General features: G+C 40.1%; 1 protein-coding gene across 2 annotated transcripts in view; it reads left to right on the forward strand.

Moving 5' to 3' along the window:
• LOC311081628 (myosin heavy chain, fast skeletal muscle-like) overlaps positions 1-27,672 on the forward strand; it is a 50,920-nt gene continuing 23,248 nt past the window's right edge. Inside the window, exon 1 of one of the 2 annotated variants that reach the window (XM_084112211.1) lies at positions 1-162. The gene's annotated coding sequence lies outside the window, so the exon portion shown is untranslated. Of the gene's footprint in view, positions 163-24,603; positions 24,733-27,672 lie in introns of those variants that run through there. The other variant, XM_084112207.1, reaches the window with a different exon arrangement.

Genomic DNA, 27,672 nt, shown 5'->3' on the forward strand with positions numbered 1-27,672 from the left:
ACCTGTTTCTGTAGACTGTTTGGCTCGTACAAGACTGAGCTGCAGGGCTCAACAGGGCAGTCGTCACCGTTGGCATTTGGCACCGTTGGCATTTGGCAGCAGGAACGTGCAAACAGGATGCCAAGCAAGTTTTGAAACATTAAGGAAATGGCTTTGAATGCGGTAAAGACCTTAACACATAGCAGATTTAATTTCTTCAATAACATCCGACTTTTGCATGGAATGACAAATGTAATTTATTACTCAAAGCCAATTAGTACTTAATGCATGATGGTAAAAAATATTTTTTTTTGACTACTAATTGGCAGACTGTACTAATATATATATATATATATATATATATATATATATATATATATATATATATATATATATATATATATATATTCTTATTTTTCAATTTCTTTATAGAAACATAACATTGAATAAAAACATCATTATTGACCAGGAAAAAATATACAGTTGATTTTAATTTACAGTTAATTTTTTTTAATGTTTTTTATTTATAAAATGTTTTAGCAATATTTTAAGCAAGTAAGTTAATTGTGGAAACACATTTTAGCTCAAAAATGGAAAAAGTAACATGCTACTACAATTTCGGGGGAAAAATGTCAGTGGTGCATGCCCATGTGAACTGTAAAAAATGCAACTTGCAAATTGTTAACTCATTTTTGAGTGCAATGCTGAGTTTACTTATAAAAACTATTTAACTGCAAGTGTACTAATATTTTTTTCCAATGAACACAAACAATTAAGTTGAGAAAACGTATTATTCTGATTTTATAGTTTAACTTCCCGTCATCGCGCATGCGCAGTCTGTCTCGCTGTACGTTACTCGGGGTTTCCTCCTTCAACCAAGCTATGGAAGGGACTTGATTTCATCTGATTGCGGTAAGTTTTCTTTAAGCTTTATGAATGAAAATAGGCTATAAATTGCACACATATGTTGATAGAATATAGTATTATGATAAAAGATATATTTCGTGGTGACGATAAGTTTCTTGTTAGTGATTATCCGCGTAGCATATTGCTACTTATCGTTATTGTTACCTAGACTAGAGTGAGGAAACGTGCTTGAATGAGAAAAGAAGGACAAGAACTTGCATGGTGTTCAAAAGATGTTAAAAATGTTATGCTCAGTAAGTCGTGAATAAAGACTAAAATGTCTTTTGTGGCTTATTGCGATTTAATAGTGAAATACACATACAAGTATGTCAACAACAAACAAACAAACAAACAAAAAACAGCTGTGTATAGTATTCAAGTAAACACAGTCGGCAATGTCTTAAGTGAACATAACCAATTTGGTGAAACCCAGATGTTTCAGTTTAAGATCCGTGCATGAGCTCTTAAAGCGACCGCAGTCCGTTCAATTCAATTTCATTTCAAGTTTATTTGTCATGTATACAAACGTCAGTTACAATTTGTTCATGCTTAGGTTGAGGCTCAGGCATTCTACAGTAGTGCAATATAATTAAATACAATACAATTTAGAGGAAAAAAATAATATATAGGCATATATATGCAAAACTAATCTGTTATGTTAAAAATATATATGTTAGCTTTGTATATTAAATAATAGAATGGGTAGTATGTGTGCAGTATGTTTTAAAGTGAATATTGAATAAAAATATTGTGTATCCTTAAACAAATATTAGGCTAAATCCTTAATGTTAATCACTTAACAAAATTTGTATCTTTAAGAAAAAATATTTATTAATAGAAAAACCCCCCAGAAATAATTCACTTTAGAAAACCTTTAACTACTCGCAGCACCTATGATTTTAAAATTGGGTCACACAAGCTGAACTTTGCAGACTCATATAAATATCTAGGTTTCTATATTAATGAACATATGAATTTCAGAAAATGTGTTAAGGTTCTTGCTGATTCAGCACGTCGAGCTTTGGGAGGAATTATTGGTAAAAGCAAGAATCTGAAAGACATGCGTTTTCAAACTTACTCTAAACTGTTTCAAGCTTGTGTGTGCCCTATACTTGATTATATTGTGGGGGTTAGAGGACTTAGAACCTTATCTAATTGTGAATTAGTGCAAAATAGTGCCATAAGATATTTTCTTGGTGTACACAAATATGCTCCAACATTGGCGATAGTGGGAGACATGGGATGGGAATCACGTGAGGTTCGTTGGAAGATATGTATGGCCCAGATATGGACTCGTTTTAGAATTGACGCAAATAGGTTGACTAGGAAAATATCTCTTTGGTATAATATTCTTGGTCCCTGGTCTAAAGATATGCAAACTTTTGTACATATGGGTTTGGTGAGTTGTTTTCTAATAATGAAAAGCTGAATATTGGTTTGTTTAAAGAATCTGTGTTTGTTAAAGACAAAGAGCAGTGGGTCGACGAGCAGTGGGCTAAGCCAAAATTGCGTATTTTTGTGATGATAAAACCGGAATAAGGCACAGAGAATTATGTTGTATATAATTTGTCAAAAAGGCAAAGATCTCTGTGTGCTCTATTGAGATCTGGTGTTTTACCTTTGACTGTTGAAACAGGACGATATGTTAATTTTAAACAGATCTGTCCCATGTGTTGTTTAAATGATATAGAAAATAAGTTCCATTTTGTTTTCTATTGTCTATTTTATTGTGAACAGTGTGATTTTTTTTGTTTTGTTTTGTAAGATACAATCAGAGATTGATTTGGTAAATTATGGATGATGCTCAAAGACTGAGATGGCTGTTCACATGTGAAACATATAAATTAGCCAATTATCTTGAGAAAGCATGGGAGAAGAGGAAAAAAGCTCTTTATCGAGATGATCTGTAGATGAGGATTTATTTTATGGTGTGTGTGTGTGTGTGTGTGTATACTATACAGTGTTTCCCACAGATTAGAAAGCAAAGGTATTTTCTCTTTTCACCTCACACCAGTCTAAACTAAAAGATTGTATTGGTAATTGTTCTACACACTGTCATATAAATAACCTGAAAATACAGTATTAAGGTTAAATCTTGCTAACCCCTCTTACTAAAAGAACACTTGCATTCTCATTTTAAGAGGTGTTAAATGTGGTTTGATTTGTTTACATTAGTTAATGTATTAGACTAACTAACATGAACCATGAGCAATACATTTGTTACTGTATTTATTCACCTTTGTTAATCTTAGTTGAACAAACAATGAACAGCTGTATTTTTATTATGATACTTCACACAGTACATTAAGCTAACTAATGTTAACAAATACAACTTTTGATTTAAATAATGTAGGCTACTAGTAAATGGTGAAATTAACACTAATAAAGATTAATAAATGCTGTAGAAGTGCAGTTTATTAATAGTTAATGTTAACTAATATAGTTAACTAGAGTTTATTAAATGGAACCTTATTGTAAATTGTTACCGATTTGTTATACAGTGTTGGACAGTTGTTTTAACCATTCATTAAATGGAATCGGTTCAAAATCGGACTTGTCATTAGCGGTCTTGTACGTGTTGTGTGATTATCTATTTCTCTGGTGTCGAGTAATGATGCTCATTAAATATGCCCCTCGAACTGAGCTGCACCAATCACATCGGGTTATCTAATATATATTCAAATTTATTTATTAGGATAAACCCCTTGAGATGCACCATCTTGTTTTCAAGGGGGTCCTATAATAGGCAGGCCAGAGGCGAGCTAAACAGATGACGGCAGCACTGCGACATCGAAGTCATTAGTAAACATTGCAGGATGGCTCTGGATGAACACAGTTGTTTGAAACGGCTTTGGCCGCTACAATGATCGAGTTAGACTTGGCTTTTTATCGAAAACAGGAACAGAAGACGCGCTCGAATCGTTCCTTTGCAAGAAGGACGTTTTTGCTGTTTTATCCGACCGGATACAGTAAGAGTCTAATCTACCAGTTAGCTCCGCTGGTAGCTAAGCATATGGGGTTTATTGTTGTGATTGGTCGTAGTTTTATCCAATTGCGTGCAGTGAGATTTTCAAATGCACGCTTGGTGCCGCCCCTCGAGCTGGCCGATTTTCATTAGTCGACGCCAGACCATTAATCTTTTAGATTTAGGTCTGGATTTCCAGGCTAGGAAAAACCCTTACCAAATAGGCTTCCAGGAATGATCTCGTTTTCATGGAGACAGACGCACGCGGTGTGCATGGTGGGGAGGAGTGTGTGTGTGTGAGTGAGAGAGAGACGCATGAGTGACCGAGAGACTGAGGGAGAGCAGGGAAAGGAAATGCAGCTGAATTAATACGCTCCGTGTTTTAAATAGCGTAAACATTTTTTTTATAACGAAACGCAATATGTGACGGCTGGTGTTGATTCTGTGGCGCACCGCCACGAATTAGTCTGTGTGGGAAACACTGGTATATGTATGTGTATGTATACATGTGTGTATGTATATTTTTGCATTTATGTATTTCCCCGAATGATTTGTAGATGTGACCGGAAGATGTTTGGTAAATACGTTTTTGGTGTCTTGTAATCCTATGTGGGATGGGCCAAATGTTTGGCATGACACAGAAATAAAATGTAACTAACTAACTAACTGTTGTTTTGTTTAATATATATCTTTGTTCTGTTGTATTTGTCCTTTTTAGACTAAAGAACATCAGTACAGTGACAAGATCCTTGGAAGTGCTTAAACAGTGGCCTTTGTTTTTTAAAAGATCAGGTGAGTTTATCATTTTTAATTAGCTGAACTGAATTTACTTGGTCTACACTTAATTCTTACTGTTTTAACAATGTTTGTTTTTTTCAGGGTCTCTGCTGAGTATTACAGGATCACGCAAACTAATCCGAAGAGAACTAAGAACATCATTAGAACATCTAATCTCTTCGTTAGATGAATACACATCTAGTTGTACAGAGCAAGTGGTGGAGAGTATGGAGATGAGATGAAGATCCTCCTAGACCAACTTGATCATCAGGTAATTATTTTGCACGTGATCATATTTCTCTGGTTAAAGGCTGAATGGTGCCATCTCTTTGTCAAGGTAATTCTCATGCTTCTCTTTGGATATAACTTGTTCCATATTTGTTTCTCTGTCTTTCAGACACAGAAACTCCACTGTGCTTGCTCAAAGAAAGGCTACAACTCTTAAAGGTCTGCCTTTGTTTATGAGGGAAAAGTCTGGAAACATCCGTAAGACTTGCCTGGTAAGAAAATGTGTCATCAGCATACACTCACACCTGTTCCCTTACGAGAATGATCACTTCGTATTGCGTAGCTATACGAGTTGGGTTATAAACATAATAAAGCGATGCTACTCGCTCCAATTCGATCGCAGACCCCCAAAATTTCAGGCGGTCGTCGAGACTTCGGTGAGAAGCAGCGTGTGTCACATGCTTCGCTCCGAAATACAAAATCTGTTAGCAAAAGGAGCAATAGAATTAGTCCCCCCCGCGCTAAAAAACTCTGGGTTTTACAGTCGCTATTTTCTAGTACCGAAAAAAGACGGCGGTATCAGTCTTAAGGCATTTGAACAAAGCCCTCAGGAGACAGTCATTCAGAATGCTAACTACCAAACACATCTTTGCGCAAATTCGCCCTGGAGATTGGTTCTTTACTGTGGATCTGAAAGACGCATACTTTCTCATTCAGATAGCCCCTCGTCACAGGCCATTCTTGAGATTTGCTTTCGAGGGTCAGGCTTATCAGTACACAGTTCTGCCGTTCGGTCTGTCCCTAGCACCCCGTACATTTACAAAGTGCATGGACGCGGTGCTTTCTCCCCTGAGGCTCTCGCTGATTGGCTGGTTCTGGCGCAGTCAAGAATCGAACTTTTGACACACAGAGCTTTGATTCTGATTCCATTTGGAATGCCTGGTGGCTCAAAATCAACTTTGCATGGGATTACTGCATATGCGCTCCAGCACTGGCAGTCAGGCAGCCTGCGCATCATGGTGAATCACGGTTGTTTATGGACCCTGATTCCCTGGCGGGCTCAGGACTGGTACCACGAGGGCGTGACCATGGGGGTGGCCTCTGGGAGGAAAGTAGTTTTCACAGACGCCTCCAACCTAGGTTGGTGAGCACTGCACGAGGGCAAGCCTGTCTCCGGCCTCTGGTCGAGCACAGAGAAGAGCTTACAAATCAATTGCTTGGAAATTAAAGCAGTCTGTTTGGCCCTCAAAGCATTTCTGGCAAACCTCAAAGGACACCACGTCTTAGTCCGGACGGACAACATGTCAGTAGTGTCATATATAAATTGCCAGGGTGGTGTCAGGTCTGGCAACCTGTATACCATGGCAAAAGACCTCCTCTTCTGGGCGCAAGCCAACCTAAGCTCTCTGAGAGCAGCACATATACCTGGCATTCAGAATCTGGGTGTGGATATGCTTTCGCGGGACAACACTCCCCTAGGCGAGTGGTCCCTAAATCCTCAGACGGTTCGTCTGATATGGAGTGTGTTCGGCGAGGCCGAAGTCGGCCTTTTTGCCTCGAAAGACAACACTCACTGCCCAGTGTTCTTTTTGAAGAACAGAATGCGCTGGCCCATCCCTGGCCAAGCCACCCCCTTTATGCGTTTCCCCCCATTTCAATGATTACCCAGTTCATCAAACGGGTCAGGGAGAGCGGATGCCCAGTCCTCCTAGTGGCCCCCCTCTGGAAATCCAGGCCGTGGTTCCCAGAGCTGGTTCAGATGACGGACAAAGTCCCCTGGCCTGTCCCGCTGAGGAAGGATCTGCTCACGCAGGCGAACGGGGCGATCTGGCATCTGCGCCCTGACTTATGGGCCCTACATGTGTGGCCCCTCAATGGGTACCCAGGGACCTCCCTGAGAAGGTCCTGAACACAATCACTGAGGCTAGGGCCCCGTCTACCAGGCGCCTCTATGCTCTGAAGTGGTCAGTGTTCTCTGGCTGGTGCTCGGACAAACAGTTTGAACCCCGGTCTTGCAAGGTATCAGTGATACTCTCCTTTTCTACAAGAGCTGTTGGATGCGGGCCGCTCCCCATCCACGCTCAAAGTGTATGTAGCAGCCATAGCAGCTTATCATGCTCCGGTGGCTGACCAATCACTAGGAAGAAATGAAGTAGTGGTACAGTTCTTGAAGGGAGCAAGGAGGATGAACCCCTCCAGACCTCCTTCTGTTCCGTCTTGGGACCTCTCCACGGTCCTTGGGGCCCTGAAAGGACCGCAGTTTGAACCACTCCAGTCGGTTGATCTCAAACCACTTTCGCTAAAAACTGCTCTCTTGCTGGCACTGGCATCTATCAAGTGAATGGGAGATCTGCAGGCACTCTGTGAGCCTCACCTGTTTGGAGTTTGGAATAAGTGACTCTAAAGTCACTCTCAAACCCAGGCATGGCTATGTACACATTCAACATTAAACACCGTTTAAAGCACAGGTTATTACATTATTAGCTCTTCCCCCTTCCGCAGAGGATGGGGAGGCTAATCTGCTCTGCCCTGTTAGAGCATTGAAAATCTATTTGGAGCATTCTGCGCCCTATAGGCAATCAGAACAGCTCTTTGTCTGCTTCGGTGGCCGATCCAAGGGGTCTCCAGTCACGAAGCAAAGACTGTCCAGATGGACAGTGGATGCCATATCTCTGGTGTACACCTCAGTGGGTCAGGTTTGCCCTATAGGTACTAGAGCCCATTCGACTAGAGGCATGGCTTCGTCATGGGCTTGGTCCTCTGGGTTTCCTATTCAGGACATTTATGCGGCAGCCGGTTGGTCTTCGCCCTCCACATTTGTGAGGTTTTATAACATGGAGGTCCCTTCCCTGCAAGCGAAGGTCCTTTCTGTATGATTTAGACCGGACACCGTCGGGTCTAAATCCGGGTCTTATCTACGTGTCATGTTACTGTTCATAAGCACATTATCCCTTATTCTAAAACCCGCCTTTGGCCTGGTTCTGATATTCTTTATACATAATTAGACTCGACGGTGTCCAGTCTTATTGGTATAATATAATATATAATATAATAAAGGGGTGGTGGTGGCGCAATGGATAAGACGCATGCCTTTGGTGTGAGAGACCCGGGTTCGAATCCACTGTGAGACACCAATGTGTCCCTGAGCAAGACACTTAACCCCTAGTTGCTCCAGAGGCGTGCGACTCTGACATATATAGCAATTGTAAGTCGCTTTGGATAAAAGCGTCAGCTAAATGAATAAATGTAAAATGTAAATGTATAATATGTTGGATATGAGCTTACTGACATCTCTATATTATCAGACCCGATGGTGTCCAGTCTTAATTACCGTAACAGATTGTTCTGGTTTTACCACAGCCCTAGAATAAAGTTATTGTGCAGCTAAAGTTAGTTTTGATTGATTGATTCACTTCCGTTGCGAAGATCATTAGTTATTAACTTGGGGGCACTAACACGACACGGTTCTAACAGGAAAATTCTTAACGCGCTCTGGCTCATTCGCACAAAACAGTGCCTGGTGCTTGAGAACTCGTACACAGTACCTACTGAAAATTTTGATGTATAAAACATCACAGTTTTGCTAAATTTATAATGTTTATGTTTAATTTTGCATGGTGCCAATCCGTGAAGTTGAAGCATATTTTCTACAAATGTGCCATATTTCATGGTTTACATTCACACTTGAGTATATAATGCACCAAAACCAGTCTCAAATGTTTAGGTACATGTATAAATGTCAGTTTGAGAGATATTTTGTGTTGCTAAAATGAATATAAATAAAGTTACAAACAAAACCAGCAGCATAAGATTTTCGTTTTTTTCCAATTCACAATTATATACATTTATGGATTGTGACAAAAAACTGCAGGGTATTTTGCGGATAACTTTTAACATAAAGTCGATAATGGTTTTGTCTATGCAAAAATTTATTTAAAAAGTAGTGCCCAGGTGTGGTAACGAAAATCATTTTCTAGCCACTTTTTCCTAGTTCACCTTATGGCCTATTTAGGAACACTCTGTGGTCTAATGTAATTCAAAAAAAAAAAAAATTGACCCTAATTTTATGCTGATTTATTTTTTACTGCAGGACACGGAGCCAGAAGAAATTCACAAGGGGAGAAGATGAGGATCTTAACTATCGTTGAAGATGATGTTCCCACTATCCACTTAAACCCAAATATAAGGTGCCTCTCTGTAGTACTATAAGAGCAGACTGGGCCGCTTTGGCTTGATTTATGCCCTCAACGTGAACTATCCTAAAGTATTAAAATACACTTTTGAAAAAATGTAAAAGTGTTTATTTATCTTGACCTAAAGTGCTCCGCAAGGCTGATTTTTTGCATAGTCCATCAAAAAATTGTCCATGTAGCTGCAATCCATATGGATAATTGTAAGGTTGAGCATTTATTTATTCCAGTTTGTACTTTAATTTTGTGCATAGTCTTTTGTTTTAAATAAATTTTGAAGAGTGGAATAGAACTTCATCACCTTCTAATATGTGTACCTAATGCAGATAGAAAATGTGCTGTTTTGCAGAATTGTCAATAAATAAGTTCTGTAATGATAGCAATGTCTTTTGTATTGTGTTGTAGTTACAGTATGGTTTACTCCCAGCATTTGGATTCTTAATGTGAAGGCTATATAAGTGTCTGGGTGAGATATTTGAAGAAGTTGAATCAACTTAAAAAAGTTGTCACGGTTCATGGATACGTGTGTTCATTTTGCATATCTGTCTGGTGTGGCTGTAGGTGTTGGGTCTGTGTATGTGTGGTGGCGGCTTGTTTGTTGCCTAGTAACCAGCTGATCACTCAATCAGTCATTCAGCTGCAGCTAGTCAGCTGCCTATATCTAGCTGGAGTGAGATATGCTTGGTGTCGGTTCGTCACTGTTGTTTTGTTCTCTTACCCAGTGTCGGTATCGGTATCCAGCGGAGTTTCCTCCATCTCGTCAGTGCTTCCTAGCAGCTCGGAGAGCGTCTTGAGTTTTTCTTCAACCGGACTGAGTTTCCACGCTGTGTTTGATTCCTGTCTCTTCATCTCTCTCCCTTGGATTGTGCATTGAATGTTTGCCAGCCTTAGTCTGTGCTGTTATGAGTATTTTCCTGCTGTCCTGTCTGTCATAATAAACTGCTCACTTGCAATTGGATCTACGACTCTCACTCTGACAGAACGAACCGACCACAGATAGATCCAGCAAGCACGGTGGAATTACAGGGTGTACTGGCCAGGAGCAATGTTCGTCTTCAGCAACAGGAGGAACAGACTATGGCCACGGGTCGTGCTGTTCAGGCGCTAGTCACCCAAGTCTCTGAACTGACGAAACAGGTACAGCAATTAAGAATGGAGACTGCTGCTTCTCAACAACAGGCTGCGGCTAATCCACCGGCTCCGGTGATCCAGACCATCCGTTCCACTGAACCGCATGTTCCGCCTCCCGCGTTCTACGCCGGTGAGTCCCAATTGTGTCGTCCTTTTTTGGCCAAATGCTCATTATACATCTCGCTTCAACCTTAATCAACCAGTAATCACTTTACTCGCGGGAAGAGGGGGCAGCTGGGGAACGACTGTTTGGGAGCAGAGACTTCCGTGTTGTGCGTCCTTTCAAGCTTTCTCTAATGAGCTCAGAAAGGTTTTTGATCGCGCTGCTTCTGGCAGAGACGCGGCACGTCTTCTTGCAGAACAGGGGGAACGAACGGTAACAGACTATTCAATTGAATTTCGTACGTTGGCTGCAGAGTGTGGCTGGAATGCCGAAGCACAATGGGACATGTTTTTATACCGACTTCCTGAGTACATAAAGGACGAGATTTACGCGTTGGAATTACCCGCCAGGGTGGATAAACTGATTGATCTGGCGATTCAAGTGGATACCAGATTACGTCGACGAGGTCGTCGGTCACCGCGAGGCTGCGTTACTTATGCACCAAATCCTACTTTTAATTCTCCTGACGGAACTACAGCATTTCTTCCTGATCCTGAGCCCATGCAACTGGGCAGGTCTCGTTTATCATCACGGGAGAAACAGAGGAGGCGAGAGAGGGCATTATGTTTATATAGTGGAACCGTCGGTCACATTGCTCTGCAGTGTCCAGTAAAAGCCAGCACCCGTTAGTAGATAAGAGGTTACTGACGGGTGGGATTGCACGTACTGAATCCTCTTTTTCTGCCACTCATCTTCCAGTGAGTTTAAGACTACAGACTCAGAATTTCGACTGTGAGGCTCTAGTAGACTCAGGAGCCGAGGGTAATTTTTTGGATATTGATCTAGTACACAGACTCCAGATACCAGTGGTGGCGCTCTCCCAGCCCATTTCTGTGGATGCACATAATGGTCAACTCTACCCTCCGTCACACACTCTACCATCACCTTAAGATTGGTCACTTCTGGTAATCATTCAGAGAACATTGACTTTCTATTGATTGACACTCCTTCTGCTCCTGTGGTGCTTGGTCATCCCTGGCTGGTACTCCATAACCCGCATATTAACTGGCGCAGGAATTCTGTTTTTTCCTGGAGTGAATCGTCATGCTTCTTGTTTAATGTCTGCGTGTTCTTCTGTGTCTTGTTCTGTCTTTCAGGATGAACACACGGATTTATCTAACGTGCCACGTGAGTATCTTGACCTGAAGGAAGTGTTCAGTAAGTCCCGGGCTGCTTCTCTCCCTCCGCATCGTCCCTATGACTGTGCTATAGATTTATTGCCAGGTATGTCTCCGCCTAAGGGCAAGTTATACTCACTTTCTGCTCCAGGAGATAATACATTTTTCTGCTTTAGAAGCATTCCAGTAAACACTTCTCATAAAAATAAATATTATGTTTTGTATTATTATTATTATATTATCAATACAATTACATTTTAATCCATCTGTGAAAACAAATCTGGAAGGAGATGTGAGGATTTGTGGAGAAAAACAAAAGATTCTTAATGCATTTCAGTGAATTATTCATGGATATTTCATAAATCGGGGGAGCAGACCACAAATGCAAAAAATAAATAAATAAATTGTCTTTATTCATACTGTTATACAGTAGCCTGGCTAATGTCAGACCAAGTCTCATTTGAGACTTGGTCTGGGAACCACGTGTTCATTTTCTCATATTTGAGGCGTGGTTTACGAATGCCCAGAGCCGTTTATTGGGCGCTATGAATGTCTATCAAATGCGCCTGTACGTAGCTCATAGCCAATCGCTTCAATTATACCAGATGACGTATGTAGAGCGACAGAAATTCGACGAGGAAAAAGACGATGGGTCAAAGATTTATTTGTACACGATGGCGTTTAGCGAATATTACCGTTTGTGCAAGATAAACATGAGGGTAGAAGGTAACGTCGAGTCTGATGCCATGTAGGATCCATAGATATAAACAAACTGCGTCGGTGTCGTCATTGTCTTGCTGCTCCCTCCCCGTTCTGTGATTGGTTCCCTTTTTCAGGGGAAAATCTGGTCCATGGTGTCCAGACTGCCTAGCAGCGTGAATAAAATCGCGCTGCGAGCAAGGCAGTATGGGGAAACCCAGGCTAGTTATACCCCCCCCCCTCCCCCCCCCCCCAAACACTCTTAGCTGTTCTAAATTCACTGTAAATCACAGCTTCAATGGGCTTATTGCCTTTATAAAACGGTTATTTTGCATACATGGCAAGGTTTCATAAAATAAACACGCAGACACAAAAATGTAAAGCTATTGATAAACAAAATATTCTTCCGCCAAGCAATTTGGTTCTTCAGAAGTGGAATGGTTGCCAAGCAACTGACAGACGCTGCAGCACAAAACACAAGACTCGTGGGTCAACCAATTATAATCAATGATATTGATATTATTATGAACACTTGTTATGAAAGCCTGAAGAAGCAATTGTAAAATGACAGTATGTGAACCCTTCATGCTGAAATATCCCAAACAGTTGCCTCAATGTTGAAAGCCCAAAATTCTCTGGAATGTTATGCTGTAGCATTTAGATTTGCATTTTTTTATTACTAGCCAAACCCATTATTTATAAGAGGATGTCCATATATTTCTGATCAAGTGTTCATTTTCCAGGCTTGCATCTTGTCTTCTTTTTGTGAAGTTTTGCTGCTACAACATTGTACTTTTCCCACCCACAGAAATGAATAAAGGCAAACCCTACTCACTTACATTTCCAATGAAAGTGTGCGTTAATGGTTTTCATTATTTGTAACTTCACCATTATAACACAAGTAGATATATTCAAGCTGTATTTATATACAGTACCTGGTAGACAGACAGAAAGTCCACTGGAGAGTTCCTAGTCACTGCAGTACCCAGTCAGATCAAGAATGTCTGTTTTAACCTGTTTGAGGATTCTGTTGTGTTTTATTTGAAATGTTCACAAAAATACACAAGATAATAAACGGATTAGAGATTATTCCATCCAAATCATAACTAATTTAGGCAAGTTAATTCATTCCCCTGATCATGTTCACAGTGTGTATATCAACTGGTTGTATAAACTGAAGTTTGTTCAACAATGTACATAAAATCCTGAAGCATTATTTTGCCTTATAAAACAATGAATAAAAAAACAAAAAAAACAATGTATAAGTAAACGAACCACCAACATGAGTATCTTCCTGTATGTCTAAAGAGACATAAGTGTTTTCCAAGCACATGTTTTTGCTAGAGTGTTAGATGAGCTAAAAACATTTCCCCCCTCTTTACCATTTACCCTTTACCCAGGCCTCAAGTAACATCAGGTAATTTTTACCAGCATGCAAGTCCATCATCATGCAAGTCCAAAAGTCCCCTTAAGTACTACTGATTACATTTCTTTCACATTTTTCATTTAGCTATTTAAAGATCCCCTGAATATTTCGCATCCCTGAAAAAACGCATACGAAATTTTTTGACTCAGTGTGCAAGGACCTCCGAAATTTTCATATGCATTTTTGTGTGCAGAGTAATTTACATCATGCCTATTCCTTGTCACATTCAGCATTTGTGCATGAAGGTACACTGTAAAAAAAAAAATCCCGTAAAAAACGGTAAAAGTCTGGCAGCAGAGTTTCCAGATGGATTTCAAAGTGACTTACCAATTAAGAGAACAATAGCAGCAACAAGTGCAGTGACAAGTCCTAGTTAGTCTAGCACAGTACACATAGCAAGTTTTTTATTTTATTTTATTAAAACAAAGATTTAGTATTTTTGGTTCAAGTGTTTATGAAAAAAGATGGATCTTTAGCAGTTTCTTGAAAATGAAGGACACAGTCAAGGTAAAGGTCAGTGAAAGTGATTTTGTGTCTCTTTGGTATGATGGCACCACAATGCACCGTCCACTTGCAGAACACAAGCTTCTGGAGGACACATAGATCTGAAGTAGTGAGTTTAGGTATAAGGCTACCTTTAAAGACCACTCTTGCTGTAAGGCCTGCCAAGAGAGCATTACAATAGTCCAGTCTGGATAGAATAAGAGCTTAGACAAGGAGTTGTGTAGCCCCGATAGGAAGGGCCGGATCTTTCTGATATTGTATAAGGCAAATCAGCAGGATCACACAGCAAGGATGGTTTGGCTGAAACCATAAGCAGTTCTGTCTTGGCAAGGTTGAGTTGAAGGTGAAGGTCATTCATCCATCAAGAATTTTTCATCAGGTAGGCTGAGATGCGAGCAGCTACCGTCAGATCATCTGTCTGGAATGAAAGGTAGAGATATTAGTTGGGTCATCTATAGAAGTTCTGTGACTGTGGAGAGCGAAGGTTTGTTTCTCACTGGATTTGTCATCTTTAAAGGTTAAAGAAAAAATTAGCCGAGGCGCTCCTCACAAAAATGTGGGAAAATTTTGTGAGCCCCCTATATCCAAAATGGCTGCCGTCAGCCAAACTGGGAATTAACTTTTTAATGGTTTTGCCCACAGTTCTGCTTAATACATGGTTTCTGAGACCATTTGGGCCAATAAATTCATAAATGATGTAGATTTATTGATTTAACCTATTTTTTGCCTTCAAATTTAAGATGGCCGCTAATTTTTGGTTCTCTAAATGTAAATTTTCCAAAATCGTCATAGAGCCTTAATATTAGGCTCAAATGAAAGCTCTACTCATACTGAGTCAAAGAGTATAGAAGTACCAAGAGGCGAAACTCAATAGAACGTTCCATTGCAACAAACGCACCCATGCGCAGAGCTGCAGCTCCGCCATCTTGGGACTGAACGCAACACAGCTGTCATAGGATTGAACGATACCGGTTCCAATTCAAAAGCAGTTAAGGGAACTAAATAGTAGTTTCTAGTTTTTAATATCTCTATAGCAGACATCCCAAGTCTCAAGATAGCATATTGATAGCGGCTCCCTGATGCCGCAAGTTAGCTAAAATCTCCCGGAATCTAGAGCGAGCGAGCAAGAGCGCGCAGCTCCAAACCGTGTAGTAGAGCACACGGTAGAAAGGGTGAGGGAGCGAGAGACCTTGCGTGTGCGTGTGAGCTCATTTTTTTGAGATATCAACCTAAAATGTGGAACACAACTTGTTCAGATTTGGTGACAGGGTTAATTTAGTGACAACAAAGAATTAATAAAGCGGTCATTTGCCAAGTTAGGTGTTCATATATCTCTGAAAATATGCGATTTAAAAAGCCCATTTCGACTCAATTTCGACCAAATACATAATGTTAGCAAACTGTTGCTGCGGTTATGGGTTATGGGAAAGCTTACATTAACGTTACTGCACCTGTTATCGTTGATGTTAGCTCACTTTAGGCCTCAGGATTTTATATCTACTCTCGAACCGAATTAATCAGAACCGAACCAGTTCAGGTTGGGATGTCTGCAGATTGGGATGTCTGTCTATGAAATGCTAGTTGATTGGTTGTACACTGGTAGTTGTTGCAGTTGATGGCAGAACACTGTTTTCTTTGTTTCCAATTATTTCCAGACATAATGTTAATGCTGTATACGGTAGTTGTGCTAACGGTAAAGCCGTTGGTTCAGTCCAAAATGGCAACAGCGCGACAGCAGCGCCCTCTAGCGATTGTTGTCAAAACTGCAACGGAGTTTCGCCTCTTGGTACTTCTATACTCTTTGACTGAGTTCAGTTATGGACAGTAAAATTACAACATAAACATAGGTCATCAGATGTCTGGGGTGGAACCAATGAAAGCAGTGAGACAGATGAGATTATTTAGCTTGGAGTTGTTTTTATTAACATTTTATTATCAAAAAGACTCTTCGTCTGAATCTGTTGAATCTCCACACTGACTCCTCTCATCATCACTGCTACTCTCATTTGAGCAGTCATGAGGTGTGAGCTGCTGGGGCAAGGGGGGCAGGGTATGATGCACTGGTCAACACTTTCCGTTCACTAGTTCCCAGCCGTGACCAATGGGAGAAGGATGCTCTTGCAGGTTGTAATGGAGCTGGCAATATGTAAGGTCAATATTCAATATGAAGATTCAAAGAGTCATCATCTGGTGGGAGATGGATTGTACACTTATTCTTCAGTTTGTGCCATTTGGAAACTCTGGCCTGCCCGCAGCTCACATCTGCACTTTCAGCATAAATGATGGAGAGGTCAAATGCCTTCATATCCACTCTGACTTAATGTTTTAATTCCAGACTCTCACCCACTCGTCCCAGGAGCTCTCTAGCCTCAGAATTGATCTTCACCTTCTCCAACACCACCTTCTTCCCATGCCCATAGAACCCTGAGGTGTGGTCCCTGCTAGTCATCACATGGCATGGCAGTTGATTAACGCATGCTTGCGTTTAATCAGCAGATTGCCTCTGACTTGCTGCGAGACGTAAGCTGCTTGGACATACACATCTGTGTCCTCGCAGTCTAGAACAACAGGTCCAGTGTACTTACTGGCTCTCACCTTTGCATAGGCAGAGACCAGTATTGCATCTGCTTCTGGATGTCTGAAGACATTGTCCCCATTAGCCACACCAGTGCTCAGGTTGGTTGACGTTTCTCCCTCGCAGTATATGATGTCACCCTGCACCTGACCCACTTGTCTTTTCAGCTGATCTTTTACAAGTTTCTGTAGTCTGACCTTGTTTCCAGAATTAACCATGAGTTGGTTGAACTCAGCGGCACCTGGGAACCTGTCTTCGGGTTTGGGGAAAACATTTGGTCCTTTTGAATGTTTTGCTGCCCGACGATCGTGCTCATCATCCTTGATCCTGAAAGGAAGGTCATACATGTAATTGACAAGGATGATGAGGTAAGCGTTGGTGTGGCGTGAGAAGATCATAGCACAGATTTTATCCAAGTAGTCACCCCAGTGGTACTCTGAACTGTCCCGCTTCCGAGACTCACGGTCTTCAGGTGTGGGGGTTGCAAGCTGCCAGATTAGCCCCATGTCCACAAGGCTAACGTGGTCTCTTGGTTTTTTACTTACTGGGTCTAGCTTGAAGAGCTCCAACAACCATTTTGGATATAGGGGGCTCACAAAATTTCCCCACATTTTTGCGAGGGGCACCCCAGCAAATGTTTTTTTTAAATCTTTATACTGTAGATGACAAATCCAGTGAGAAACAAACCTTCGCTCTCCATGGTCATGGAACTGCTATAGATGAACCAACTATATGTATCATTAGGATAGTAGTGATAGGAAAAGCAATGTTTCTAAATGACAGACCCTAGTTACAAAAAAACAAACAATAGATGGGTGGAATCTAACACAATCGTATTCTTACTGTAGCAAAACCAAAGCCACAGTGGCCTCACAAGGATCAGATGAATATTCACATGGGAAAATATATAGTATAACACGGATTAACTTTTTTGCCACTTTTAGTGCAATCATATGTAATCAGAAGACCGGCTATTTCGATTTTTTTAAGTTACTTCTTCCAATACCTTGTTTGCCATGGTCATCTGCTTTCCACATGACCTGAAATCACAAAAAAAAAAAAAAAAGTTTTTTAAAACTCAGTATTAGGCTACATTTACACACGTCAGAATATGTTCCACTGGGACAATGCAAAACCTCAACTGACTATGATCTGGAAGCTGAGCAGGAAAGGCTTACAGTTATGTTTTGAGCTGCCATGTGATTTTAGCTATACATTTATAGAAAGTAAATGTATATGATTTACTGTGACTTAGCTGCATCAGTTACACCTAGGTCGTCAGTGTCCATTTATCTGGATCAATGCAATTTTCATTACCAATGATCAAAAGTATCCTATGAAAAAGGCTGCCTATGATGACCCCCAGGTCATCCAAAATGTAGATAAGTTAATTTCTTCATCAGAACACAAACATTCTATCAATTTTTCATTTTATAAGCGTAATATATGCACCTATAATGCATTCTATAGCTACGTGTTGGCAAGCAGATGCGGCCAAAATATGCAATTCATCATGTTGTGTTCATATTCTAGTCTCATGTGCTTTCCTGTATCATTATCAACAAATACAGTAGTTTACTGAAATCTGATTTCTTAAAGCTACAATATGTAATTTTTTTCACTGCTAGGGGTCGCTAACCTCTTACAATAACAAAGGCATTGGTTGATGATGCATAAGCAGAATTATGGAACTTGTCGTCATGCCGATGGATATAATAATGTTTATGGATGAGTGAATACATTGATGTTTTTTAACATGACTGTGGAATGAAGCAGGTCGCAATTGCTAATGAGAGACACATGCGAGTCCCGCGGATATAAAGGAAAAGTAGTAGTGGGCAGATCGAGACTTCGTGGAACACTGAAACAGTTGAAGCAAATGTGCTGTATTGTGTCGAGGCTTCGAAACAATCTGACACCCGTCTCCACGGTGACCCCTAGTGGTCAGAACAATGCAACAGAAACCCATGCCAAACATGCATAAAAACACTTTTTCCAAATCTATTGCAAATTTTTTATTGAAAGTAAAATCGTTCAAATGCAGTTATCTAATCATCTAATAAGATTATAAAGTGTATATGTGTTATTTTATCAATTGTCAGGGTTTAACAATCAAAATAGTTTTTTCTATGAATGGCTCAGCTAAACAGGCCAATAAGACTATTAACTATCATTTACCACCTCATTTTAATTATACTAATGTCTAATTAAAACGTCTACAAATGCATAAAACTGATCATAGATCAGGTAAAACCCACAGACACTTATTCATTGGTTCTCAGTGACTCTTTATGGGTTGACAGAGATCATCAAGTGTTTCGAAACAGTTATGCCGTAATGAAGCCTCGTTTACTGAATTCACGTGACTCTGGCAGTTTGATACACACTCCGAACCGTTGATTAGGAACAAAAGATTCAAAAAGGCTTCAAAGCTTCATGAAGCAGTGTTTTGAAATTGCCATCACTAGGAATAAGGACATTTCATTCTACCGAACTACCTGCAAGTACTGAATTACTACTCAGACAGGTCAGTTTATTTGATGAATTAAACTTCTGAGGTAATACAGCGCTGTTTCACTTGGTCTACTACACTATAATACTACACTGCATTTGAGTGTGTTGAAAGATATAATGTTATTCTATGTGATAGTTTGTTGGCTGTATGAGACTAGCAGTAAGCTAGATCAACATTAGAATAACATACTGATCATATTCTAACATTTCATAATTTTGAGCTATATAACATTGATTCGTTTTAGGTACATTTGCTCACTTGTCTAATAAAGTACATGCAAGAGCGGCGTCTCTGTCAAGTCGAAGTTAGTCGCGGACGTGGAGCTCTCTGCATCCCGAAAACGCCATGCCGATATTGATCCTCGTTTTATTTCTCCTTTTGTCCCAAAGTATGCTTGCCATGATCCATAATATTGGAACGAAACAACAACAGCGTGAGCGTGCCGCTAGACATTATGCAGTTGTCTGTCGCCATGGTTACTATGGCAGTACAAGCGGAAACCAGGGATAACGCGGATATTACGTCATTGACAGGCGACAATGACCAGGGACGAGCCATTATTTAAAATTGGAATTTCTCTGAAATTAAAAATCTTTGGGAACGTTTGGGATATTGTAACTACACAAGTGCAGAAAATCACACTGTGCAAGTGATTTTTGGATATTTTATTACAAAAATCTTACATATTGTACCTTTAACATTCTTGATAGAGTTAGCCATGTTAACCCTTACGAAAATTAACCATGGTTTAAAGGGACTTCACCCATTTGCATTAAGCTTTGTATCGTTATAAACCCAGACATATATTTGAATGGTCGTGCATTATTCCCTCATTTTCCCTGAGACGGGAGCAATAAGGATTTCAGTGTTGCAGTTCCTTCTTATAATGATGTAAAAATCGTCATTTTGTGTCATTCTAAGCAGGAAGTCCCATATCTTTGTAGAGGGGTTGAGACTACAAACACTCGTTGAGACTACAAACACTCGAAAATTTTTCCTAGGTGTGGGACCCACTCACACTACAAACCTATTACAGATCAGTGGGTGGGACTTCACTTTCTGAAACTAAAAGCAATATCCTCCATCTAGTTTGGAAGCTAAGCTAACAGGCGCTGTGGAGCCATATGTGAAGTTACGACAATGGCGGAAGGTACTCGATATGATATGGAAGGACAGGATTTCGAAAGTTCGTGGCTACTTTTACAAGCTGCAATATAGCGAAGAGCAGCTGAGGCTGATGGAGGAACAGGAGGACCTGCCTGGCGCGGACGAGGAGCCTGGACTGGCTCAAACTGGGGCGGACTGGTGGTGCCTGTGCTCTCACTGTGCGCCTACGGACACAAAGATAGAGATATCAATTTAGAGAGTTTAACACTAAATAATAAATATATTTTGCTAAAAAAAATTGTTGTTGAATATTTGTTGTTGTTGTTGAATATTTGTTGTTGTTGTTGAACATAAAGGTGCTAAAGAATTTCAAACCTACAAGTGTATTTTTATTATATCAGTTTTGTTTTTATTTTATTTTATATTTCATTTTAAGTTTAGTAAATTTAACTACTTCTTTAAAAAGCATTATTTTGTTTTTAGATTGTAATGTTGCAATGTTAGAATGTAATGTGATTTGACCCCTTTTTTGGATAGACTGCAAGGTTACATTCACTATGTTTGTTTTCATAGCCTTCAATTTGAACATTGTTTGTAGGACAATATTGATCAGGATATGAAATAAAAAAATTAATCAAATATTGATTTTTTTTTTTTTTCAAATAGAAAAAAAAAAAATAATGACTGAGATTATACCATTAGGCCAAAAATTTGGATTTATTTGACAATTGGCTATTGCCCAATCCTACCTTATGGCATGCTTCAAATGCTGAGTTTTCCATTTTTAGCTAAGCAGTAGGCTAATGATACATTATTATCACTGTTAAATGGTTATTTTAACAATTAGCCTACATTCAGTTCTGCATTAATAATTCTGTTTGTTTGCTGAATTATTATTATCTCCCTTTCTTTCCAAACCGTGACACATGCCAGTCTCCCTTCTCTGCAGAATGTGATACATCCGCTCAACCAATCACAGCACACCATTCCACGCACTGTAAACAGTCACGGCAGCGCTTTAAAATACACCCGGCATCCTAGTTTTCCTAATCTACTTTGTACTTTGTGATCAACAAACAAACAAACAAAAAAAAATTATAATTTTGAACCTGTGGTGGTTTCTGCGGTGGGCAAGAAACGTAAGCCATCAAAATCTAATCATTTACATGAGGAGATTAAGAAGATGAGGCACTCTGGAGGAGGAAAAATGCAGACTGTTGCTTGTTCTCACACGACAGCATCAAACATCTGTCAAGCTGACACATTGAACCAGGGGATCTTTTGAAAAACTTTCAATTGTTTTACTCAAAGTCAATGAAAACCGAGCAGGACCAAGCCATTTTACAGATCGGCATCAAAAAAGTTCAGCGGCGATGTCCCAAGGTTGACAACAGCGATATACCTTATCAAACAATATCTCGTGGTAACCTTGGTAAACAGGGCTATGGGTTTAATACAATCTTTTAAAAAATCTTTTAGGCCAACAAGTGATATAAAATTTATACTATAATATGTGAATATTTTTTCTCTCTTCTTTAAAGTAATTTAAACAAAGTAGGCTACGTGTTTTTATTAATGCCAATAATGTTTTTGTTAATAGCCTACAGCGTATAGCACTAGTCAACTAAATGAATGTAACATGCCAAAGATGAATGCACTTTTCATTTCATTTTGGAATTTATGTGATCTAATGAGATGTTGTTTCATTTATTGTTGAAATTTATTTAGCATTAACAAGATGACCCGTCACTACCCAAATTCATTTTAGGAGCGATGGCTGATTGAATGTATTTTTAGTCTAGTGCCTGTAAAAGGGATGATTATCAGCCCATGACCTAGACACACATGAAAGACAATACTTATTACACTCAAGAGAACCGCCAAAGAGAAAATGTCAACAAAACTACTTCTCACTGGCAACAACCTTTCCCTAACAAGCTTACTACTTGTTTGATAGGTTGTCTTGATGACACCCAGATCAGTACAACCATCCCTTGTCTTTGCTCATAAATACTTTCCGTATACACAGTTACACAACATTAAACTTCAGGCTAAATGATGAAACTTGGGTGAAAAAATAAATAACCTACAGTATGTGGCACACATAATGTATGTGGGAAACAGCTGATAACACATTAAAGCAGAGATAATCTCTATATAATTTTTCATTAGGTTAAAGAGCACACTGTGGGTTAAAGCAGTCCAAAAGGACCATGTGTGTTTCATTGGCTGGAATAGAAATGGGATTTTCCAGCATCTAAACTCATGTTTCCATTTAAGAAAGTCCTAATAGAAAATAACTAAAAAGATATAAATACCAGACATGAATCTTAAGATGTGGAAAAGCATATTGAGGAGGCTGAAATTACAGCTTGGTCAACTGAAAGGTCAGACTAAGGGGAATGACTCTGAGTACTTGCATAAGGTAAGCTTGCCAGCAAGATCAGGGGAGGGTATCTGTTGGTGTAGAGTGTTATGAGACAACATATTTTTGTTATGAAAACCAGTTTAGATCAGGTCATTAAATTAAATTGTTATTCATATATGTGAAGGTCACGGATTGACCGCACATTTAATATGGACTTGAGTTATTAAATGCGCACACACACACACACACACACACACACACACACACACACACACACACACACACACACACACACAGAGACTGTTTACTGACATAAGAGTTTATTATGTTATCAATCTTTGGTTCCCTTTCAGTCGAGAACGTCAGACGTAGTCGACGTCCTTCGTTCCCTCCTTCAGGGAACGGTGGGTTGCATACGCAACCAGGACGTTCCGCTAAGGGTTGGAATCTACCACTTATTAATTAAGCATGGGTGTTTCAGAGACAACGCGGCCGAGTTGCTTCTGTTACTTCCTGTTCAATGAATTGTAAATGATATAAACTGATAGAAAATTATCTATTTTGAACAGTATGACAAAATGTTTCTTCTAGACTCTATATTTATGGGAAACGCCATCAGCCTTCTCACAGGTTCGCGTTTAAAGTCTGTGCAGAGAGAACTTAAGAGTTTCCTGTTAAAACGGTGTCGTCTTAGCGGCCTCGTCTTAAGTTAATAACTAATGATCGTTGCGACGGAAGTGAATCAATCAAAAATAACTTTAGCTGGAAAATAACTTTATTCAGGAACTGCTATAAAACCAAAACAATCTCTGTTACTTTAAATTATCCTATTATCACTGTAAAGCTGCTTTGATAAAAGCGCTATATAAATGAAGATGACTTGACTTGATTATAAATGTGCTTGTCTGTGTTTAATGGGGTTAGTCTGTATTGGTTGCTGCAGTGGAGTGTGTGGCCTGAGTGTTATTTTTGAGGAAGTTATTTTTTGGAAACTTTGCGTTTGGCATTATTGCTTTTGAATCTAATGTGGATGGTTTTGGATAAGATTTTTCCCTTTTTTGTTTATTTTTTCCATTAATGTTATATATTTGGGTTAGGATTTTTTCATGATTTTGCATGTTTGAATAAATATTCATTAATTCTTCAATCTTTTTGTATTCACTCTGCCTCTGTTTAATTGGGTCACCCATTTTTTTGGTGCCCAGTACTGGGTTCCTATTACAACTGGTGTCAGAAGTGGGATGGCCAGAAGAGTGCAGTAGTGATTAGTAAAAGAAATAAAAAATAATTTACTCTCCACTGCAGGCAACAGTGTTGGCCCGGAATGGCTCCTAAAAAGGTGCTGCCAGTGCAAGGAGAGGCTGAGGAACCTGTTAGAGCTGAGATGGAGGGAGATGATGGTGAATCAGATGCTGAGTTGGGGAGCGTCTCTGAGGATGTCTCACTGGTGGAGCTGAGAGACATGGTCCGATCACATCTCGCACTGCAGCAGGCTCGAGACCACCGCATGGAGCAAGAGGCTGGCCGACAGGAGGCTCGATGGAGAGGAATGCAGCATCAGTTCTCTCTTCTACAGCATGAAGTGCACGTGAGAACGACACCAGATCCAAGGCCCAACATTGATATCCAGTATGGCCTTCCATCAAAACCAACAGTCTAGCGAGTACCCTCAGTTCTACAGGATGGTCCAAGCAGCAGACAGATTCGGTCTTTCAGTTTCAGTTGCGGTCTACCGAAGTGAAGGAGGATGAAACCCGAAGGAGTTGCATGCCAGACTTAAAGAACATTATTCCAAGTGGGTGCAGCCACAGCATCATACTAAGGAGGAGATTGGTCAGATAATTGTTTTGGAGCAGTTTTTGCGCATGCTGGCACCTGACCTTCAAGTCTGGATTAGGGAATGAGATCCTGGGTCTGCTGCTGAAGCTGCAAGCTTACCAGACACCTTTGTGGCAGCTCGATGCAAGACTCAGCCATGGACATTCAAGTGATGGAAGGGGAGTAAAGACTCAAACAAGCTCCAGCACTCCTTCCCGACTACAGTTCGAGCCATCAATGAAGGCAAGTCTGCAAGTGATAAGGTTGGTTCGGTCAAACAAAGCCCTAGTTTTAAAGTTGGTGTGCGTAGGAGTCTTATGTGTTATCATTGTGGACAGGAAGGTCACAAACAGTCAAGGTGCCCTGGTAACACTTCTACCCAGGCCAGTGTGTGTACCGTTCCAAGACCTAGCTGTTTGGCAACTCAAATGGTATTGCCATGTGGATGTAGTTCTTAATGGACAAAAGGTTAGGGCACTGGTAGACACAGGAAATATGCAATCACTGGTGCGTTCTGACTTGGTACCTGTAGTTTTAAGGAGTCATACGTCTGTAGCACAGATTTGTTGTGTTTATGGTGAGGAAAGGCAGTACCCCACTGCAAATATTGAGGTTAATGTACAGGGGCAGGCCTATTTATTGGAAGTAGGTGTAGTAGATGGTTTGCCATATCCAATGATTTTGGGCCGAGACTTACCGGTGTTAGTAGATCTACTCACTGATGGCAATGAAAGCATTGGTAAGTATGAATGTAGTGTAGCTCTGACCCGGGCTAGGGCTCAGAAACAAAAGGAAGATGTTGAGGACCTGAGTATGTTACCTTACTTTGGGGCAGATTTGAAAGCTCAGCCAGGTAAACCTAGGAAATCTAAAAAGCAAAAGAGACTAGAAAAACTCTGTTTTGCAGCGGCACCTGGTGAGGAACCTCTTGTAGAAGAGTGTGTAGGCCCAGAAGAAATCCCTCGGGAGATTGGGTTGTTGCAGCAAGATGATTCAGTGATTGGTCCCCTATATAGGCAGGCTCAGGAAGAAATACAAGACAAAGACTCGACATCAGGTAGTTCAGGGAATCTAATGTTTATTAAAGATGGTGTGCTGTATAAGGGGAAGGGAATAGATGCCCGAATAGTGGTCCCCCGGAAGGCAAGGGATATTGTGCTTGAGTTGGGCCATTTCATTCCCTGGGCCGGCCATTTAGGAAGGCAAAAGACGTCAGCTTGGATTAGCACTTTCAGAATTTTGTAGAACTTGTCCTCAGTGCCAGAAGACTGCCAGTAGAGGTCCTCCTAGAGCCCCGTTAGTGTCGATCCCAGTAATTGGTGTGCCATTTGAACAGTTAGGGATGGATGTAGTAGGGCTATTAGAACGAAGTAAAGCTGGAAATCGCTTTATGCTGGTAATCACATATTACACAACCAGATATCCTGAGGTTTTTCCTCTCAAGACAGTCAAGGCCAGGACAGTTGCAATTTGTCTTATGCAGTTGTTCTCGAGAGTATTTACTGATCAAGTATCAAACTTCATGTTTGGCATGAGCACTTTCAGAACATGTTTTCACAGTCTCTGGAGCTTCAGCAGCCTTAACCGACTTGACACGAAAGAACTGTCCCGTCCAAATTCAATGGATTGAGGAGGCTAAGAATGCCTTCCAGGACATCAGAAATGCCCTATGTAATGATCCAGTGCTGTCTTGTCCCAATTTTGAAGAACTTTTTGTTTTGTAGATTGACGCTTCTAATACGGGCGTTGGGGCAGTGCTGTTGCAAGGGGAGGTTGGGAATAGGTATCCAGTGGCCTACATAAGTCAGAAGCTGTATCCTAGAGAGGTGAAATACTCGACAGTTGAGAAGGAGTGCTTGTCCGTTAAATGAGCCCTGGACACGTTCAGGTACTACCTTCTTGGCCCGAGAGTTCCTCCTGGAAACTGATCACCGGCCGCTGCAATGGATGGATCGTATTAGAGACTCAAATGCACAAATCACTCGATGGTATTTATCCATGCAACCTTATCGTTTCATTGTCCAGCACATACCAAGAAAGAGTAATGCTACAGCGGACTTTCTTTCTCGCCTGCCGGCTTGAAAATGGGTAGGGGGGAGTGTGACGGTCACGTATTGACTGCACATTTAAAATAGTTACTAAATGCGCGCACACACACACACACAGAGACTATTTACTGACATAAGAGTTTATTATGATTATCGATCGAAATGAGTGAATGAAATACCTGTTGACTTTATGCAGTATTGTTTGTCCCATAATTAAAAACCGGGGAAACTGTGGTGGGTATCTTTGGTTCTGCTAAGGATTGGAATCTACCACTTAGTAATTAAGCATGGGTGTTTCATGGACAATGTGGCCGAATTACATAAACTGTTGCATAAGAGAGTAGATTATCTATTTTGAACAGTACAACAAAATGTTTCTTTTAGACTCTATATTTATGGGAAAATGTGTAAAGTGTTGTATGTGAGTTTGTCCCTCCCCATGGGGTAATGGTGCTGGCCACCAGTATAAATGTGCTCGTCTGTGTTTAATGGAGTATTGGTTGCTGCAGTGAAGAGTTTGGCCTGAGTGCTGCAGGTGTTTTGTACTTTGTTGATTTGTTTTTTTGTGTGTGTTATTTTTGAGGAAGTTATTTTTTGGAAACTTTGCGTTTGGCATTATTGCTTTTGAATCTAATTTGGATGTTTTTGGATAAGATTTTTTTCCTTTTTTGTTTATTTTTTCCATTAATGTTATATATTTGGATTAGGATTTTTTTTTTTTATAAAATTTTGCACGTTTGAATAAATATTCATTAATACTTCAATCTTTTTGTATTCATTCCGCCACTGTTTAATTGGGCCACCCATGTTTTTGGTGCCTATTACTGGGTTCCTATTACAATATATGCTTAAATGATTGGAAAATTGGTAACACTTTATTTTACAGTGTCACTGTTACACATGTTGTAATAACAATAAATTATGCATAATTACATGCAACTAACCCTACACCAAACCCTATTCCTAACCCTAAGTACATATAGTTAATTAGTATTACTCTTTACTTAAAAGTATAATTATACTGTAACAAGGACACCTTAAAATAAAATGTAACTGAAAATCCACCTCCAGTAGGCTTTTAGCTGTGGCCGCAAATGGCATCACTCATAGTTCATGACAACTGTCAGGAGATTGGTATGGTAAAAGAGATTGGCA

The sequence above is a fragment of the Abramis brama genome (assembly GCF_963993115.1).
Source record: "Abramis brama genome assembly, chromosome: 4".
Classification (NCBI taxonomy): domain Eukaryota; kingdom Metazoa; phylum Chordata; class Actinopteri; order Cypriniformes; family Leuciscidae; genus Abramis; species Abramis brama.